At 37.7% G+C, this 18690-nt stretch overlaps 1 pseudogene; it reads left to right on the top strand.

The window, feature by feature from the left end:
- The first annotated feature begins 341 nt into the window (after positions 1-341).
- Positions 342-5187, top strand: LOC124923076 (annotated as a pseudogene).
- Positions 5188-18690: the final 13503 nt, after the last annotated feature.

The raw sequence follows: 18690 nt of genomic DNA, 5'->3' as shown, positions 1-18690 counted from the left end.
TAAAATTAATCTACTCAATTTTTCTAACATCTAATGCTAGAACTCTTCAACAAAACGGACTGGCCGAGAGAAGAAATCGAACTCTCAAGGAAGTCGTAAGGTCTATGATAGCTGATTCGAGTATTGCTTAAAAGTTTTGGGTCGATGATATTAATACTGTATGTCATACACAAAATTGATCTATGATCAAAAAATGGCTCAATAAAACACCATTTGAAGTATATTATGACAGAGTTCCTAACATCCGGTATCTTGGGATTTTTGGCTGTAAATGTTACATTCACATCAATGACAAACATTATTTGACCGCTTTTGATGCTAAATCCGACGTAGGTATAATGATGGGCTATTCGGCAGTTAGTAAGGCATATAGAGTGTATAACACTAGGACCTTAACCGTTGAAGAATCTTCGCATGATGTTTTTGATGAATCTGTTGAAAGTAATACTGCATCACCCTTTGGCCTACATAATCGGTTGGAAAATTTAAATATTCAATCTAATTATGAAGATGAGGTTCTGATTCTTAGAAAGTTTGTCTATGATCAAGCGGTTAATACTGAAATTCAGCCGGATCAAGCTTCTTTACAGCAGGAAGTTGACAACTCAGTGTCCATTGAGGAAATTGGTCGACTTGACTCTGTTCAGCCTACTGATATGTCTAACTTTGATCAGATAATCAATTTCTTGGGAGATATAACCGGACCGAACATTAAAAGGAATAAAGATCATCCTCTTGAGCTTATAATAGGTAACCCTTTATCACCCACCCGAACTAGGCATCAACTTTTGGAAGAATATGAAAACTCGGCTTTCATATCACAAATTGAGCCGAAAAAGGTGGATGAAGTATTGTTAGATCCCGATTGGATTTTAGCAATGCAAGAAAAACTAAATTAGTTTGAGAGGAATAAAGTATGGCATCTAGTTCTAAGACCGAAACATCAATCGGCTATAGGAACAAGATGGGTGTTCAGAAATAAACTTAATGAAAACGGTTTAGTTACGAGGAACAAGGCCAGATTAGTGGCCCAATGATATAAATAGGAAGAATGCATTGATTTTGAAGAATCATTTACTCATGTGGCCAAACTTGAAGCCATTAGAATCTTTCTTGCTTTTGCGGCTTTCAAAAACTTCAAAGTTTTTCAAATGGATGTTAAAATTGCATTTTTAAATGGTGAGTTAAATGAAGAGGTTTATGTTGAACAACCTCCAGATTTTAAAAATTTAGAATTAATTAGCCATGTGTATCGGCTGGATAAAGCTCTTTACGGTTTGAAACAAGCTCCTAGAGCTTGGTATGATACTTTAACAAAATTTCTATTCAATCATGATTTTACCATAGGTTTAGTAGATAAAACCCTGTTTAAATTTGAGGAAAATGGGCATGTTTTACTTGTTCAAATTTACGTGGACGACATAATTTTTGGTTCAACCGATTCTAAGCTATGTGACAAATTTTCAAAAATGATGACCGATAAATTTGAAATGAGTATGATGAGGGAGTTGAGTTTCTTTCTAGGTCTTCAGGTTCGGCATATCGAGGAAGGAACATTCATCAACCAATCCAAATATATAGATGAATTACTAAAGAAGTTTGGAATGGACAACTGCTCTTCAGTCGCTACCCCTATGAGTTCATCTATTAAATTAGACAAATATAAGGACGGTCAAGGAGTAGACATTACGGATTACCGAGGGATTATCGGTTCACTATTGTATCTAACAGCTAGTCGACCGTACATATTGTTTGCGGTCAGAGTATGCAGAAGATTCTAGGCCAATCCCAAGCAATCGCACTCACTAGTAAAAAAGGGCAATTAGCTAGCAAACATAGAGATTGTTCTTAATACCAATTGCTACTACTATTGTAATGGCGATTAGTTTGAAATCCAATCGCAACTAATGTCTTAATGGCGATCGGTGGAGAGCCCAGTCGCTACTAGTTTGAAATAATTCGCAATAAACCTATTAAAAGCCCGCAGAAGAAGGGCGCCAATTAATTTAACATAGCAGCGATTGGTAAAAATGCCAATAGCTTTTTCCTATTTAAACCCTTTCAACGTCTCTCCGCTTTTTCCTATTCTTTCCTCTTCGCCGCTCTACTCGCCGTTCTCCTGATAGCAGCGGTTCTCCTGAACGACGGAAACAACGAAACCAATCCTAGCAGAAGCCGGCCATGGAGATCTAACCGTGTTAACGTGGCGTCATCTTATTCACTTACAGTGTGAAAGTGAGATATAGGAATGGTGGAGACGATTCCACCCCCACTCCACCCCGTGCAAACTTTGAGTGAGAAAGTTATGTGATTGAAATTAAACAATGGTGAGAGCTATGTTGATGATTGCTCTCTGTTTACTCCCAGCGATTGTAACCGCCACCAGGCCTATTGTGGAACCGCTCTCTTTGGAAGGCCGAGTTTATTGTGATACTTGTCGTGCCAGATTCGAAACTTCTGCTATTACCTACATTTCCGGTATAATCCTTTTGAATGCATAATTTCGTCTTAAGTTAGTAAAAGGTGATCTACAGTTCCGGTATGATTCTTTTGAATAGATTTCTTTCTTTATTTAACCTGACTACTTATCTTATGACACTTGAAATGTGTAATTTTGTCTTAAGATAGTATAATGTGTTCATTACTGTCATTATTAACGCTAGATCTGATCATTTTACTTTGTATATTTTTTGTTTAGTGTTCATATCAATTTAGGAATTCATGTGTTAGATGAATTCCTAGTTGTTTGTTTTCGTTATCCTGTATGAAGATTCAGATGACGTCTATATATGCGGACTCCAAATTGATAAAGCTAATCAAGTTTTAGGATCTTGAAGAGTTGAATTCTTTTGAGTAATCACAATAACTAACTCTAAAATAATAGATCTGATCATTGCACTTTGCTTTTCACACATTCATGTGTTTGTTTAATTTATAGTTTTAGGTATGCATCTTCCTTTACAAAAGCTAGTGCATTTTAGGAGTTTGATTCGTTTGAGCAATCACGTAAACTAATATAAATCTTATTCACTTACAGTGAGAAAGTTATTAAGGACTTTTTGTTATATATATATATATATATGATGAACAAAGTTGATAGAGTTTAGCTTGTCTTCTTTGTTATATCAGAATAAATGTTTCAGTTTTCTAGTATTTTTTACTTTTATTTCCCAGGTATCTAGCCTATTAGATATTTTCCTTCACGCAGAGAAGGATGACAATCTCGACTTAGTTATTTTTAAGGTAAGCAACACATAGAAATCTCTATATATGGGTGATATTTGTTTATTAATTTTTTTTCTTACATTTTTAAACTTTTAAGTTGCATTCTGCTTTCAGATTTTTATTTTAATTTGACAAATGTGTTATTCTTAATAGTAACTAATATGGTAACAGGATAAAGGAAGAGCTTTTTGTGCAGGTGGTGATGTTGCAACTATAGTTCGTGAGATTAATAATGGTATAGTTATCCAGATGAAGGAAAATTGAGCTGATATGGTTTTTGTTTACGGAATATATAAGAGTCTATAACTAATTGTAGTTTGTTACCTTGTTTTATAAATTGGGAAACACGAAATTTGGTGCTGATTTTTTCATGACAGAATTCACTTTAAATTATGTGATGGCCACATATACCAAGCCCCATGTGATTAAGCAATCAACATGGTTTCATTGTTTAATTTCTGTCTTTTTTGTTGTTGTACGTTTTAATCTTTTCCTTTGATTTAAAATTTGTTTGAAGGTTTCTATTCTTGATGGAATTGTCATGGGAGGTGGGGCAGGCGCTTCATTACATGGCAGTTTTCGAGTTGCTACAGAAAATACGGTAACTTAGAAATATTTGGAGATGCAGAATGTCTTATATATCTACTCTCGAAATATGATTTCATTGCAGTTTAGATTCTTTCAATATTCATTTCCTGTTTATAAGAGTGTTACAGATGGATGTCTTTGCTTTGAATTACTGAAAGGGCTGAAATTTTTTCCTAACATGAATTGGGTCTAGCTAAAATTGATTTTTTTTTGTTTATGCAATGCTAGAAACAGGTATAGGACTCTTCCCGGATGTGGGTGCCACTTACTTTTTACCCCGGCTTCCTGGATTTTTGGGTAATTTATAAAGTCATTATTTTGGTTTTAGAATTGATTTGCGTTAACATTCAATTGGTTCATCTTATCTCTTGGATGCTGATTAAGACAAGTTTTGACATAATGTGACAGGTGAATATGTTGGCCTTACTGGTTGTAGGTTGGATGGTGCCGACATGCTACCTTGTGGACATGCGACCCATTTTGTCCCCTCTGAGGTAAATTTCATTAAAATCAGTCAACCCAAAAGTTTCATAGCATCAGCAATGATAGAAATACAACCAAGTAAGGTCAGGTTGGATATTATCAACAAATTGCTTCTCTAGAAGAACAGTTGAAGAAATCTTAGATGCACTAGTAAGTAAACCAGATTTGACGACCCATTCCATATTGGAAAACTGATGTTAAATCTTGTCCGTTGATTAATGTTATAACAATATATGTTTTAGGAAAGAGAGGTTACAATCACAACAGATGATTGGATCTCTTCAACAATTCAATTACTGAAGAAGACATCACCAACTAGTCTTAAAATCTCACTTAGATCGGTAAAACTGTTCTTTCGCACAAGAATAGTATATTCAAAATCTATATGATTTTTGTCACAATAAGTCATACTTTGAACAAGATAGAAAACTGAAATTGTATTTCTGATTGATTGGGTAAACTGATTACAATTTATATTATATAAAAAATTATCTTCTATTAACAAATTAATCAAGATCCAACACCATAATTATCCTTATTCTAGAAACAGTTAATAATTTGTACAGATCTGGGAAGGGAGACGCCTCGGCATTGTCCAATGTCTTGTTCGTGAGTACAGAATGGTTTGTCATGTTATGAATGGTGATTGTTGACCAAATGATCACTGCATGCTACATTTCTCTCTTAATTATTTTGTTCATTTTTCATCATCTTTGTATGCAGGGTTGTAGAGCTGCACTGTTGGATAAGGATAAGAACCCTAAGGTTTGTCATTTAATATCTTCTCTACCTAATAATGATCACATCTAGAATTCCTGTATTAATCAGTTATATTTTTTTGACTCAAAAAACAACTTTGATCCATTTTTTTCAATGGAAACCCTCCACTTCAACTAGTTAACGAAGAAATGGTTGATAGCTACTTCAAGAAGGCGGTTAAATTTTCCCAATTTATTCTACATTTGGGAAATTAGGTAGTATTCTTTCTTTTGCTTAAAGTAAGAAGATGTTTATGTTTGAAATATATTAGTAGAATGCCTTGAGGTATAAAATGATGTTCATTTGCTTCTTCAAATGATGTCATATACCTGCTGCACCAAAAAAGGAGATGATTCAGGTTCCGAAATGGGTGAGAAAGAGACTTGCTAAAGGTATAATTTTTTTTTCGATAAAGGAAGTGGCGATTGGTTTATTAACCAATCGCTAATTTTTTTTAATATTTTTTTATAAAAGGAAAATGTGATTGGTATACTAACCAATCGTCATTGGGAAATTGTGATTGGTAGACTAACCAATTGCCATAGAGAAATTGCGAGTGGACATTAACCAATCGCCATAGGGAAATTACGAGTGGACATTAACCAATTAAGGCAACAGCGAGGACACATTTTTTGATTGATGGCAATTGGTTTATGACCAATCGCTATAGTCTTCTAGCGATTGGTTTGGATGACAATAACGATTGGTTTACCAATCGCTAGAAAGTCTTTTTTTACTAGTGACTATACAGCGACGAAAAGTATCTTAAAATATTTAAAGGGCACTCAAGATGTGGGATTGTGGTATCCAAAGGACTCAAGTTTTAATTTAATCAGCTATTCTGATGTAGATTACGCAGGCTGTAAAATAGACCGAAAAAGTACTAGTGGTACATGCCAGTACCTGGGTGACCGGCTTGTCTCATGGTATAGCAAGAAACAAACTTCGGTTGCTACTTCAACCACAGAGGCGGAGTATCTTGCAGCCGAAAGCTACTATGCTCAATTCCTCTAGATCCAACAGCAACTGAAAGATTTCGGTATAATTGTTGAAGAATCATCGATCTTCTGTGACAACACCAACGCGATAGCTATTACATACAATATAGTGTTTCACTCAAGAACAAAACATATCGACATCAGACATCATTTCATTCGGGAGCAAGTTCAGCAGAAGCATATCCAGCTGGAATACGTCTCGACCGATCAGCAAATAGCTGACATCTTCACAAAGCCATTACCTGAAGCTAATTTTTCCTTCTTTAGAAACATCTTAGGACTTGCTGATAGCATTCAACTTCTACCTTAAATGCTTCCGCATATTTTTCAAAAACACTCATCTCATGAAAAACCGGGGCATGGTCTTAGGGAGAAGCTCACGCTTCTCAAAACATGCTCGTAGAACTTTTTGAAAAACTGATCGGATATGTTTCAAAAATTTGCATTCCATTTAAAAACCGGTCGAAATTTTATCAATTATGTGCATGAAAAATCAATGGGATAAAAAGTCAAATATGTTAAACCGGACAATTGTCTCCGGTTGATATTGGTTTAATCAACTTGCCAAATTATTTGTACACAAATCAAGCGGTTCAAGTGATTCGGATAAAACAGATGAAATTATTTTCTAAACTGAATAACTACTGCCTAACCAGCATGTACTTATTTAAAATGCAAAAATCCATCTCGAAAAACCGATCATGGAAAACCAACTAATTATATACATCTTAATTTTGGTAGTTCATTTTCCGGTTAACCTAGGACAGTTGGACATTGTTTATCATGCATGTTAAAAACAATCCTGTGAAAAAAAAAGTGTCTACATCTCAAACAACGTGAAGACACATGTCTATCACTGTTAAGAGAAAGACCAACACTCCACCTAAACAATATGTTTTGAATATATAACAAAGATCCAATTCTCATCATTACTTCTCTTGGAAATAACAAGTATACCTAAATCTAAGTATAACACCACTAGATATGATAATCGATCCTTGGCCATTTAAATACCACATCCCTTCTCATTTCAAAAATCACTCTCAACTATACTTAAGAAAATCATCAAGCAAAATGCCTATTTCGATCCCTTGAAAGATCCGATTTACGAAAATTCTTGGAAGACCGGTATGTTATTGACTACAAAGTAGTAAATGAATTTTTTAGCACCCCCAAAGTCATTCAGGGGGATATTATCCTCGCTCAAGTTTATGGTAAAACTATCTTCTTCAGTGAAATAGACCTTGCACTGAGTTGCGGTTTACCAACTGAAGGTTTTACCGATCTCACCTTCCCTCCAATGGTTATCAATGAGATGAACCATTATTTTTTCGGCTCTATGACTCCGATCAACACTTGGGGACTCAAGAGCTTTCTTCAAAACGAGTTCCAAATTCTAAGTGAAATCTTGAGCAAAAATGTCCTTGCCAAGACAAACACCCAACAATTTACCTAGAAAATCTTTGAAATTATGGTTGCCATCACCGAAGGCACTTTGGTGAATTGGTCCCAGATCATATTTAACAATCTGAAGGAGATGATCATCTCTAACAAAGGACAAACCGGATATGATCCCCAACTATGCGGTATGTTCTTTGAAATTAACGTCTATCTCAGCCCAAGTGTCACTCTCTATCCAAACCAGCTGCTGACAAATGATAGGATCCAAGCACGTCTTCATCGGATGGACAAAGCAAAAGCCAAAAAAACTCTGGCGATCGGTCCATTCACTACTAGCTTTAGGATCCATATATTTGAAATGTGTATCTCAAATTCATAACCGATTATTTTGTTTGTCTTTTGGCTATGAAGGTTTTCGGTTTTAATGAAATTCGGTCCTAAACATTTTCGGTTTAATTTCTAACCGGGCACACTCTCATGGAGAAGTTACCGCTTCTCAAACCGAACATTTTAAAAACAAAGCTTACACTTAACTATTTTTCAAAATTCTTGACCAGTCAATGTAGGTAGGACAGTCTACGTCACACTTTCCAAGATACATATTTGAAAAAGGAATATTGTGTTCAAGTCTCAAAAAGCATTCAATTTGGGAATATTGACAAAATATCTCATAACGGATAAATCTTTTCAATAAATGAAGACATTAAATGCTCTCAAAACCGTTCAACTATTTAAGAACCATTCACCCAAAAATCAAAATCATAACATTCTTTGCTTCTCTCGCTAGGCTAAAACTTTTGCATCCAACACCTCTCAAGATGAACTCACAACTCAGGAAATTCTCTAGTTATCGAATTCAAATCCGTCCTATCCTCCAGATCAAGAGAAGTCATTTTCTATCCTCTTGTTCATTCCGGCTTGCGGAAATTTCTTGAAAAATATGACTCCATCCTAGACAAGGAAGTCATTGAATTCTTCAATAACGTTGATGCAAGGGATGATGGAAGTATCATCACTTACATAGACGGTGTACTCTTTTGGATCTCTAAATATTCATTTGTGGAACTCTTTGATCTACCATCTGAAGGATTTTTGGATTTTCCATCTCCCCTCATCCAGGCAAATGAGAATTTCTTTTACATACTCTCTAGCACCCCTAATTCGGTCGACTGTCACGGCCTCAAATCCAACCTTGATCCCCATTTTGAAATTTTCAATGACATCATTTAACGTTCCATTCTGGGACATATGACGAACCAGTATTACACTCGGCAAGTCTATGAAATGATGGTCGCAATATCACAGAACACGCCCATCAACTGGGCCTTCCTCATCTTCAACCACTTGAAGATGCTAATTCAATCACCTAGAAGAAGGATTGGTTTCGCTCCTCGGATTAATCGATATCTTCGCTCCATCATCCTAAATCCTAAACCGGGAACCTCGGTGAGTCCGGCCAACATTTTGACCGATGAAACGGTGGAAAGTTGGATTCAAAGAATAGAATCAAGGACCGGTGTAATGGTGGAGAGCTGGATTCAAAGACTAGGACCTAGGAATTAAGTCTTTAATTTCTTCGCATGTGTACTTTCTTAACAATCAGGTCATTTTGTTGTACGACCTGTTGTTATATTTATATTCGCATATTTAAATTCAACCGCTCAACTCAATTTCGGTTAACTTCAAAGTTTCGGATTAATTTTTCAATTTCGGTTAACTTAAAAAAAAACTCGGTTTTAACTTTAAATATTTCTGTGCATCTCAGATAATTCGGTTCACTTCACTTTAACGTTTAAAACTGACCGCCGTTACCACCCATAGTTTACCGCCCTTAATTTACCGCTCATCTTTTACCGCCCATAGTTTATCGCCAAAACCTACCGCAGTAACTTTTGGAGGGAAACTTTGGCGCCTTTTCCCAAAAGAACGTGATGGTTCAATTAGGTAACCAACACAACCGCTTCATATATAAAGGTCTGTCTACTTATTATTTAATCACGCTTCTCTCTATCTCTTGCATTCTAACTATTCTTTCTTTCAATTTACTCTATATCTTTAAAGCTCTTCTCTAAATCTCAATATGGGACGTGATAATGCACTCTTCGTTCACATAGTGTAAGTTGATTTCAAGGACATAACCGACAACGGAACTGCAGAAATCAAGAAGGTGATGGATTTGGTGAAACACTCTAGTCTAGAATCCTTTCTGGACGAACCATTCGTGGTCCATCAAGAGGAAGTTAAGGTGTTCTTCGAGAATGTTAGTCTCAAGAAAAGAGTCATTGATTCAAAGGTGGGTAGTAACAAATTCCATCTATCAGAGGAGACATTCGCTGCAGCCCTTGGTCTGCCCACGGAGGGGCGCGACTTTTTAACAAACTTACCGGAAGAAGACATTGTGGAGATTCAGAAGATAATCTCAAATTCGGATGAACTGGTGGAGTTCACCGGAAAGAAGAGCTCACTGAAGTTCGAATACCGGTGGCTATGCGATATCGTCTCCAAATCCCTTCAAGGGAAAGGAGGTAATTTCGACAACCTGACTCGGCCATGGTTTTAGATGATGTCCGGTATCATTATCGGTGACAAAATCGACTGGGTCAGTGTGTTATTTGAGAATCTGTGTGAAATGGTGGCTGGAAAGAAGGGTCGGTCTTTGGGCTACGCCATGCAGATCGGCAAGATCCTGCAACACCTTCATATCCCAACCGAATCAGGTATTCCTCTCTCCAACTCCAAAATCATAAACTCTGTCAATATTGGGAAAAGCCTAGTAAGAGCTGGGAAGGCACCAAGAGATAGGGCATCGAAAGAAACTTAACCAAATACTAAGAAGCCTAAGGATAAAAAAACCAAGAAAAAGATGAAGAAAGGAAAGAAACCGGTAGCTGATAAATCGGTTAGACAGTCAACCGACACCGAAAGAACACCCTCTAGGATACCCTCCGGGTCGGCCAACCGCACGGCCTCTCTTAAACCCTAAACTCCTAATCCCACTCCGGCTGATGAGCAGATTCGCGCGGAACCTGCTCAAAATCTGGAAGTTCCTCCTACTCTAAAGGAATCATCGGTTAGTGTAACCGGCCGATCTAAATCAAAAGTGGTTACTAATCCTGAGGTAAGTACCTCTAATCCAGCTACTACCTTTGTACCACTAAAATCTGATATTCAACATGTTGGGCATGCGGCTTTAGAGGTCCAACAAAGCACCTCGGACATTATTGACAATGTTTTAAAAGATGTCAATAGGTTGGTTGAAACCGATGTGAGGAGTATTCGTATGGAGACCGGTCAAACAACTAAAACTAATTAGGCAGATAATGATGAACAAGTTGATGAGACGGCGGAAAGAAATGATGAACAAGCCGATGAGATGGCTGAACGAAATGATGAACAGGTCGACGAGACGGCTAAAGAAAATGAAGAGGAGAGGTTGGGTGAACACTCTCTGGCACATGAGAGTGCTCATACCCTACCGGTCCAGTTGATGAAGAAAATATTTCAGCTAGACCTAATCAAAATCCAACTCAGGAGGAGACGGTTAATGATATAGTCATTCCGGATTCTGAGATTTCGAACTTTAAGATGACCAATGATAGGGTCGATGAAATTTTTGATGGTGTTCTCAAAATGGTTGCGGAAGAGGCTCAAGACTTATCAAACTCGTTCTATAATTGGTCAAGACTGAGGACTGAAACATTATTTGAGGACATGCTCCAAGGTTATCCCGAAACCATCAGGTGGTCCATGTTAATAAATTTAGACAAAAGGTGATCGAGCTCGCCAAAACCTCATTCGTACCGCTAGCCATGTCAAGGGAAACGTTGGTAGAAACCAACGCAAAATTAAAAGTACTAACTTCAACAATGGAAATCGCCTATCAAAATCATATGGTCAATGGTGGAGTAATCGGGGTAGATAAGAGCGTGTTGGATGCACTGGAATCAGTTGTGGAGAGACTTCAAGCCGATATAAAGAGGATGGAGGAAGAAACCAAGAGGAATGTTGCAATGTACTACACTTCGGCTGAAGAGGCTAACCGACACGGGAAACAAACAACTTTTGAATTCGGTCAATCATCCAGACTGGTAGGGGAGAACATGAAGAAAGCCAACCCGAATCTTCCTCAGCGTCCCAAGAAAAAGATGGAGCAACGGCCTCTCCATCCACCGCAAATGTTAACAAATCTCCGTCGGGTAAGTCCCTTAACACTCCAAGATAGACCGACCCCACTCTATCATTATCGTTTCATTATGCGCCTCCAGTACAAAATTAAGTTTTTATTTCATTCTCGGATGAAATGAAGGCGTTCATCCAGAAAACGGTTCAGGATTCCATAGCCTCGTGGCATGAATCGCTAGACATTAAGGCTTCATTGTGGCACGCATCCTTGGAAGCTAGGGTTTCTTCGACCGAGTCTAAAATTAAAAATGTTGAAAAAGTTACATCTCAAACACTTGAGATGTTGCAAGCCATGTCAGTCCAATTGGATGAGTTGGCAAAAGTCAAAGTCGTTGCCAACGAAGAACAAATCCGAAAAGATGAAGAAACGGCCAGAAAGATTCTGGCGGATGAGGAGGAAACCGTTCGGCTTGCCAAGAAAACCATACGTATCGATGCAGAGTTAGCCCAAAAATCCAAAACGAGGAGGATAATCCTGAAGCGGGTGTAGAAGCAAACGCCGATGCGGCTCGACAATTTCAGGAACAGGAAATCCTAGCCGGGGCATATAAAGAAAGGAGACAGTCATCCACCCCGATTGCCAAAAAGACAAGGGACTAGGAAAAGAAAAGAAAAAGGGCACAAGCAACATCGGTTATAACCGATGCCACACAGACAAATATTCGGACGGCTGTGATTCCAGTCGGTCCCTTCAACTATCCAACCACTGAAGAAGAAGAGGAAGATGTTGCAGCTCTAAATCCAAGAAAGCGTCGGCCTACAATCTCCACCACACCGATTTCACCAACCCCAATTCAATTTGTCCGCTCTAGTGCCCGGTCAGATCAAGGAACTAGAGCAGATGCGGTTGAACAATTTATGCAAAGTCAGAGATCCTCACCATTTCAAGCTCATGTTCAACTAATGAGACATCAACAGTCGGCTGAATTCCCAGGTCAACCGGATGGCAGTTTCGAAGATCTCACTGATCCGGGAACGGGATTCGTTTATAGATGGGTCCACGACATGGTCAACCAACCAAATAAAAGGGGCCAATAATCTCTCAATCTTCAAGATTTTCGTTTCATATATATATATATATATATATATATCTTATAATTATAACTTATGACATTTTTAATACCCTATATTATTCGGTTTGAAAATTATATATAATATGACTTACGTCTATTTTGGGAAATTATGATATTTTGGAAAATTACAAAAGTCTTCAATTTCGGCTTCAACTTACTAGTTTTTGATACTTTTATTCTAAAAATATCAAAAAGGGAGAAATTTCTAAGTATACAAAAAATTTTATACAATATTCTTCCCCAAATAAAGTTCTCCTTCGATCAAGCCAATTCTCCAAAAACCGGCCAAAACAAAACTTAAGTTCTTTTGAAACAGGTCACCGATTACATGGTTTTGAATATTTAAAAGAACTAGATGGTTAATTAATAAGTAATTAACAATCTAAAAGAACTTAATCAAATTTAACTTTATGTGCAGGTACATATCTTCAACCAGACCGGTCAAACCGATTCTCATAAAAAAGCTCAAATCAGAATTCCTCAATGAATTTATCCTCTTAGAAATCCGGATCGGCTCAACTTCAGAACCAGTTGAACTGCAAACCGATAATGTCCGGCTGGTTCAAACTCTTGAAAATCCTAAAACTACCATACATCTCTTACGGGCAGATTATTCAAAGATATGAACATGTTGGTAGTTAACGTGTTGACATAAACAAATATTCCTTGGGAATATGCAGAAGAAGGTTCCGAAACAAGGCAGAATGCAGGTGAATGATTACCTGACTTTGCCTAAGTCCACAAGCAACCTCCAAGGAGCAGGCGACCGCCAAATGTACCATTGCCATGTGTACAAAGACAAAACGTGCAAGTCACCTAATCCGGACCAGCACGGCTTCTACTGACCAATCATCTAAGAGAGAGAAATATGACCGTTGTCATACTTCCACTATAAAAGGAAGCAAATAGGCTGAAGAAAAGTCTCTTCTTCGACCTGATTCTTGCGCTCACTATCTAGCTTTGGATTCTAAATCTTGCGAATAAACTTTGAGAAATCTGCAAAGCTATTGAGTGATAAGAACAAACTAAAATGTTCTGTGTGTTTACATATTTGTAAAAGTGTATTACAATACTGTGTGAGTATTGTAAAGTGAACATCGAGTAGTAAATAAGACTCGATCGTGTGTTGTATTGTGTTGTTGAATATTTCTTAGTGAATATCCTTCTCACTATTTGAGAAGAAGGGGTGGCGTATGAGTTTTATCTCCGAACATCCATAAAATCTGTGTCTTGTGTTCTTCATTTACTTTTGGTTACCAAACCAACCGAACTAGTTTTCCCCTCATTTTAACTGATCCTTCTCTACTCTCTTCTTTAATCGATCTGTGTGTGTTACTTCAGGCTGAAACAAACATTTCTGCCATTGAACTCGGTTCAAGAGTTTGTGACAGCTTGTGTAGTGTTAAGATCGGTGTTAATTCTTAACCGAATTAGCACCAACCGTTGTGTGTGTGTTTAAAGAGGTCTACTTTAACCGGACCCCGGTCCCCTTTAGCCGGACCCCGGTCCCCTATCGGCGATCCCGATCCTAACAAAGGAAAATGAAGATGATGAGATGAAGATGAAGAATGATAAGGTAGATAATGAAAATGAAAATGAGGAGATGAAGGAGAAGGTTGATGATGAGAAGGTAGAAAATGGGGAGAAGGAGAATGAAGATGAGAAGATAAATTAGATGAAGGAGAAGGTTGATGATGAGAAGGTAGACAATGAGGAGGAGAATGAAGATGAGAAGATGAAGGTGAAGGTTGATGAGGAGAATTAGAATAATAACTTAGAAGATGAGAAGATGAATGAGAATGAGAAGGTTAATGAGGATAAGGAGAATGAGGAGGAGAATGAAATGGTGTTCATCAAATATGTGCGACATGAGAAGGAGAAGGAGAAGGAGAAGGAGAAGGAGAAGGAGAAGGAGAAGGAGAAGGAGAAGGAGAAGGAGAAGGAGAAGGAGAAGGAGAAGGAGAAGGAGAAGATGAATGAAAATGAGGAGGAGGAGGAGGAGGAGAAGGAGGAGGAGGGGAAAAAGGAGGAAGATGATTTTAAATAATTCAATACTCCTCCTAAATTAACATTTGGGCAAAAGTGGAGGATGAAGAAGCTGAAGATAGATGACACGTTCACCAACCCTTCGGGAAAATAGTCAAAGACAAATGGTCCAATTACAGTCAATCCCCTTCAGAAGTATGAAAATCATATGTTGGTTCAATTGCAAACATGGATGAAAGATCCAACAACCGACAAAGAAAAAAAGGATGTAATTACGTGCCTTGCAGACAAGTAATTCAATGATAGAATTCTGACAAGGTTCACCTGGCTCGAAGATGCGGTAAGTTGTGCAATTCATCTTTAATGTTATTGTCGCTCATTATAAATAGTTGGATTATATATTGAATGTTTTCCATTGTGCAGGAAATCGATTCATGTTGCTACCTTTTGAAAAAACGGATTGCCAAATATCCAAAGACATATAGGAATAAATTTACAATAGGGGATTATATGCTCGGAGTTAAGTTCAATCTATAGTATCCAAAGTTTATTATAGATCCTCACGAGTATGACAATGAAGAATTTATGGAGTACTATTGGGATTCTGAATATAAATATATGGTTGAATGGAAAGTAGTCGATGATATATATGTCCTACTGAACCTCGGTAACCAACATTGGATATTGTGCGTTGTTCGTCTACAAGAGTGGTGGATCGACGTGTATGACTGTGATTCCACTATTTATAAGAATATTGATTTATTCATGAAACTAATGTGTGAAATGCTTCCGTATATACTTAGTAAGGAAACCTCTCCTCTTGAAAAATTAAGGTTTCCTAAGCTAAGTTACGACCCCATGAAATACAGAAGACTTCCATACCCCAAAGCAACCAAAATTTGGAAGTCCCCAAAGCAACCAAGAGTGGGGACTGTGGTGTCTTTATGTTTATGTATCTGGAATACTTGATTACTAACCTAGGTATAGATAATGTGACCTCAAATGAAATGAGTTTTTGGAGAAACAAGTGGGCGGTCAGGTTATTCCATCAAATTTTAGAACCATAGTTGTATTCCGTAATCTCATGTTGATGTAATTTTTTTTTGTAATCCTAGTAATCTTTATCAAACATTTATTCTTCATTATGTAAACCAAAATTGATGTAATTTTAATATCTTTACATAACATAAAAAGAAGTCAATTATTCATTATAAATGGTATGGTCGCATCTCGCGACGGCACGATCGTGCCATGACGGAAATTTAAGACTGAATTGAATATAATTGTTCATTAAGTATCAGCATTAAGACTTGGTAGTGTTTGAATTAAGTTCATTTTAATATCTATTATGTAAAATCGATTAATTATTATATTTAACTTGAATTAAGTTATAAAAGACTTAACTTTATGTGTAATATAGTAAGTTAATCAATAAAATTATATCCTGAAATACCTCAGCTTATTAACAAATGTTCCATAATATGTATATATTTATTTACAGTTTATCAAGTTCAGTTATCTTTCAAGAGAAGACAGAGACTCACTTAATCACAACAAAAAGTGTATTTAATATTCCTTATTTATCTAAATTCAGTTTAAACTAAACTTCAAACAAACTTGGCTTAATTACATAATATATGAATGACTTGACTCATAGTAAAGAGTATTAAAAGTCAACTTTAACCACTAAAAATTAATCAAACATCATTCTAAGGGTAAAATAGTCTTTCAAACTTACATACCAAGTATTTCAAATTTAAATATTTTCAACCATAAATGTGAATCAAATAATCAACCATAACATACACTAGTTCATTTTATCCCAATCTCAAACTACCAAATCAGACACTGTCAAAATCTAAAACAAGTTCAAACTAAAGGCTCATATTGCTGAGATGATGACTCATGTTGTTGAGATGATGATGCTCTTGTAGTAGATAGTGCAGGCATCACTACTTTGTATGTTGCCATGTTATGTCCTAGACCACCACATGAGTTGCATCGTCTCGGGACCTTACGGACCTCACATTGGGATGACATATGTTTTGTTATTGACTGCCTTTCTTAACCTTAATAGGTGGTTTTAAGCACATGCATTGTTTGTTAATTTCGGGAATATTACAATCGTCTTTATCACAAACAGAATAACATGTCTCTTCATATGCATTCAAGCACGATTCAGTTGAGTAATAACTGTGAGCAAGTGATGCAGCGTGCGTGGCTAGGATGAACCTTTATCAAGATTCGTTGATTCTTACGAATACCGAAAGTTGATAGATATTGAGGAAACCTCGTTTTCTGATTAATAATCTTCTTCCCCCTTACAATGGAATACCTTCAGGGTATTTATAGGACTTACACGTATTAAATTAGGAATTACGTCTAATTACAATTTAATTATACTAATTTAGGATATTCCTTCCATAGCAAGAATATCCCTACCTAATTTAGAATATCTCTAGTAATTTCTTCCTTAATTAGAATATATATTCTAATCCCTTCCTTGATTAGAATATATCTTCCAATCCCTTCCTTAATTAGATTATATTCCAATCTCTTCGACTCGCACCGCATCATTCCCCCCAGGGTAGAAAAGATTCGTCCTCGAATCTGGAACCGCATCATCCTCATCAGAAGAAGACTCACCCACAAAAGGAACAAGATGCTTCACATTGAACACATCAGAGGTACGCACATGGCTGGGAAGGCGTAAACGATAAGCATTGGGGTTGATCTTCTCCACTATCTCAACAGGACCAATCTTCTTAGCAGCAAGCTTGCTATATTCATGAGCTGGAAAACGATCCTTAGTCAGAATAGCCCACACAAAGTCACCAACTTCAAAATCAACAGCACGCCTTCTCGAATCAGCCTTCTCCTTGTACTTGGCAGTAGCAGCAACCAAGCGGTCATGAGTGGTCTGATGAACCTGAGCCAACTGACCAACAAAATCCGCAGCAGTGGAATGAGGACGCACCTTGCTGGGCAGCGCTAACAAATCAAGAGGAGCACGCGGAGACAGCCCGTAAATCACATGGAAAGGACTGAAACCAGTGGAGCGATTAACAGCATGATTGTGAGCAAACTTCCCAATGAAAGGGCGAAGAGCCTGGTTCATCATACGCATAAAGGTGCTAGGAGCATTCGACAGACCACACGGCATAACCAGCCACTCATATAAGCTCTCACGAGTCTTAAAGGCAGTCTTCCACTCATCACCCATGCGAATACGAATCTGATGGTATCCACTCTTGAGATCCAGTTTGCTAAACACAGAAGCACCACCCAACTGATCCAACAAGTCATCCAACCGGGGAATAGGAAACCGATAACGCACTGTAATCTTGTTGATAGCACGACTATCAATGCACATACGCCAAGACCCATCCTTTTTTGGGGAAAGAAGGGCCGGGACAGCACAGGGACTAAGGCTCTCTCGAATGTGTCCCTTAGCCAGCAAGTCCTCCACCTGTCTACGCAACTCTTCATGTTCTTTGGGACTCATGCGGTAATGAGGACGGTTGGGTAGGGCAGCACCTGGAACCAAGTCAATGTGATGCTGGATATCACGCAAAGGAGGCAAGGCACAAGGCAGATTCTCAGGAAAAACATCTGCAAACTCCTGTAACAGCGGCTGCACTGGAATAGGCACCTTAGAACTAGCACCACAGGTAATCAGCGAACAAAATAGAGCAAACACCATGCCCGATTCGACCATGGCGGTCTGAAAAGGACCCCGAGACAACAAGGTGGTAGGGGGGGACGCATGATGAGTGAGGGCAGCACCCTTCTTGGGCTGATTTGGCATCAACACAATTTTGGTACCATGAAATAAGAACGTGTAGGTATTAGCACGCCCATCATGTATAACGGAATGATCAAACTGCCAAGGGCGACCAAGTAAAAGGTGACAAGCATCCATAGGAACCACATCACAATATACAGCATCACGATAATGGGAACCAATGGAAAAATTAACAAGTACGCGCTTGGAA

The sequence above is a fragment of the Impatiens glandulifera genome, chromosome 1 (genome assembly GCF_907164915.1).
Source record: "Impatiens glandulifera chromosome 1, dImpGla2.1, whole genome shotgun sequence".
Classification (NCBI taxonomy): domain Eukaryota; kingdom Viridiplantae; phylum Streptophyta; class Magnoliopsida; order Ericales; family Balsaminaceae; genus Impatiens; species Impatiens glandulifera.
The sequence above is the reverse complement of the archived record's forward strand: the minus strand, read 5'-3'. Positions and strand labels throughout refer to the sequence as shown.